The sequence below is a fragment of the Mastomys coucha genome, chromosome X (assembly GCF_008632895.1).
Source record: "Mastomys coucha isolate ucsf_1 chromosome X, UCSF_Mcou_1, whole genome shotgun sequence".
Taxonomy (NCBI): Eukaryota; Metazoa; Chordata; class Mammalia; order Rodentia; family Muridae; genus Mastomys; species Mastomys coucha.
In genome coordinates, this window is record NC_045030.1 from 144,611,488 (window position 1) to 144,614,781 (window position 3,294).

At 42.3% G+C, this 3,294-nt stretch overlaps 1 pseudogene across 1 annotated transcript; it reads left to right on the plus strand.

The window, feature by feature from the left end:
• The first annotated feature begins 425 nt into the window (after positions 1 to 425).
• Positions 426 to 1,326, plus strand: LOC116095020 (annotated as a pseudogene). Its single transcript, XR_004120402.1, has one exon. The product of XR_004120402.1 is annotated as an aldo-keto reductase family 1 member B1 pseudogene (transcript).
• Positions 1,327 to 3,294: the final 1,968 nt, after the last annotated feature.

Genomic DNA, 3,294 nt, shown 5'->3' on the forward strand with positions numbered 1-3,294 from the left:
AAAAAAAAAAAAAAAAGTCAATACAAGATACAAAAGAGGAAATCAACAGAAAAATACTGAAAAAAAGAAAGCCATCAAGTTGAAATTTTAGAAATGAAAAGCTCCTTAATCCAAATAAAAGGACTTAATAGAAAGGCTCGCCAAAGTCAAAGCATTACAGACTTTCACAGGTGGAAAACAAAATAGATTCGGACATAAATGAAGATAAAACAACATGAACATTTGAATATAACATATGTCTATTGGACTCTAATAAAACATAAAATTTATTGATCATGAAGATAGAAGACAGAGGACTCCAAGCTAATGATGTAAAATATTCAACAAAACCGTAGCATGAAGTGCCATAAATCTTTGAAAAGATGACTATCAAAATTCAGAAAGTGGGCACATTTGCCAATCCCAGTGTGTGATGTGCATCAATCATGGCTAGCCATCAGGAACTCAACAACAGCATCAAGATGCCCACTCTGGGCCTGGGCACCTGGAAGTCCCCTCCTAACCAGGTGACTGAGGCTATGCAGGTTGCTATTGACTTGGGGTATTGCCACATTGGTGCCTAGGTGTACCAAAATGAGGAGGTGGGAGTGGCCCTCCAGAAGAAGTTCAAGGAGCAGGTGGTGAAGCACCAGGATCTCTTCATCATCAGCAAGCATGCACATTCCACAAGAGCATGGTGAAAGGAGCCTGCCAGAAGACACTAAGCGACCTGCAGCTGGACTTCCTGGATCTCTACCTTATTCACTGGCCAACGGGCTTCAAGCCTGGGCCCAATTATTTCCCACTGGATGCTTCAGGAAACGTGATTCCTAGTGACACCGATTTTGTGGACACTTGGATGGCTATGGAACAACTAGTGGATGAAGGTTTGGTAGAAGCAATTGGTGTCTCCAACTTCAACCCTCTTCAGATTGAGAGGATCTTCAACAAACATGGCTTAAAATATAAGCCTGCAGTTAACCAGATCAAGTGCCACCCCTACTTAACTCAGGAGAAGCTGGTTGAGTATTGCCATTAAAAAGGCATACAGTCCCTTTGGTCCTCCTGACAAGGCCCTGGGCCAAGCCTGAAGATCCTTCTCTCCTGGAGGATCCCAGGATCAAGACAATTGCAGCCAAGTACAATAAAACTACAGCCCAGGTGCTGATCCAGTTCCCCATTCAGAGGAACTGGGTAGTCATCAATCTGTGACACCCTCGCTCATTGCTGAGAACTTTAAGGTGTTTGACTGAGCTGAGCAGCGAGGACATGACCAGGAACTGGAGGGTGTGCACCTTGGTGAGCTGTGCCAAACACGAGGATGACCCTTTCCACACACAAGTCTGAAGTTGTGGAGTCCTGCTCCTCCTTAAGTGACGTGCACCTGTTCTTTCTGCCTCACCTGCCTTGCAAGTGTGCTGTGTCCTGTGCCCCTCTGTACTGGGTGGCACCTTGCAGACCAGACAGTGAGAGTTTGTGAGTTTGACATAGAATCTGGAGGGCAGTACCAGTAGCTGAGGTGTTTTTTCCAGCCTTTCTTGGTCTTTCTTCTTACCCACCTAGAGGACTTTAACACAAGCACCCTTTTCAATCAAAGAGAAGCAAGATTTATAGACCAAGTCATGCCACTAACACTTAAATTTGAGTGCTTAGAACTGTAATCCATTGGGTCAAGACTTCTCCTTGCCTCAAATAAAAACTGCTTTTGTGGAAAAAAATTCAGAAAGTGGACCAGCAAGATGGCTCACCAAGGAAAGATGCTTGACACCAAGCCTGAGAACCTGAGTTAGCACTCCAGGACTCGAATGCTGGAAGGACAGAACCAAATTCTGCAAAAACAAAAAAACTTAATTAATCTCTCAAGTAAGAAAATTCCAGGTTATATCCTTTAAGGAACTAACTTTAATGCTTTTTAAACTAGCCCATAAAATAGAAAGGGAAGGAACGCCAGCACTCTCAAAGTCATCATTACTCTCACACTAAAATCAGATAGAGGCACAACAAGAAAGAAAGAAAATTTATAGAACAATCTCTGGTGACCACAGATGCAAAAAAATTTTTTTTCAGTAAAATACTTGAAAACAGAATCCAAGAATACATCAATGGTCATTCACAAAGACCAAGTTTAGTTTGTTCCAGAGATACAGTGATAGTTTAACATATGGCAATCAATAAATGTACTACATCACATAAATGGACCCAATGATGGAACTCATTTGGTGTATCTCAGTATATACAGAAAAGGCTTTTTTGACCAAGTCCACCATCCATTTATGATTTTTTTCAAAGCCCAGGAAAAACTAGAAATAGAAGGCATATCTGCATGTAATAATAACTGGTACATAGTAAAATCTTATGTGAAAAAAATCATTTTCACTTTCTCTACTCTTATTCAATGGCCTTAAAGTTTAAGCTGGAACAATCAGAGAGTAGAAAGAAACAAAAGAGGCACTGGTAGCACACACCTTTAATCCCAGCACTCAGGAGGCAGAGGCAGAAGGATTTCTGAGTTCCAAGCCAGCCTGGTCTACAGAGTGAGTACCAGGACAGCCAGGGCTACACAGAGAAACCCTGTCTCGAAGGAAACAAACAAACAAACCAGAAACAAAGGGAATATGAAATAGGATGAGAAGAGGTCAGTGTATCCTTATTTGCAAATGATGATTCTACTTGTAAGAGACACTAAAAAGAAAACTCTTAGGGCCTCACAAGTGGCAGAGCAGCCAGGACAGGATCCTCTCAACCTCCATCCACACCTAGAAGGGACAACAAATCCACAGCCCTCTCTGCACCTTTCCCGCAAATGGAGATCCTGTCTCCAGGGTGTGCTCTGACCTCAGGACTCAGGACAGACAACTGACCCACAGCCATCTGCACCCAGGTTTTACCAGAGGAGAGCTGATCTCCCAGAAGTGCTGACACAGGCTTACAGACCCACAGGAGGAACAAGCTCTAGTCAGAGACAGCAAGAACATCTAATACCAGAGATCAACAGATGGTGAAAGGCAAACACAAGAATCCTACCAACAAAAAACAAGCCTACTTGGCATCATGAGAACCTAGTACTCCCACCACAGCAAGTCCTGGATATCCCAAAACACCAGAAAAGCAAGATTTGGATCTAAAATCATACCTCATGATGGTGATAGAGAAATTTAAGAAGGACATGAATAACTCCATTAAAGAAATACAGGAGAACACAGGTAAACAGGTTCAAGCCCTTAAAGAGGAAACAAAAAAAATCCCCTAAAGAATTACAGGAGATCACGAGTAAACAAGTAGAAGCCCTTAAAGAGGAAACACAAAAATCCCTTA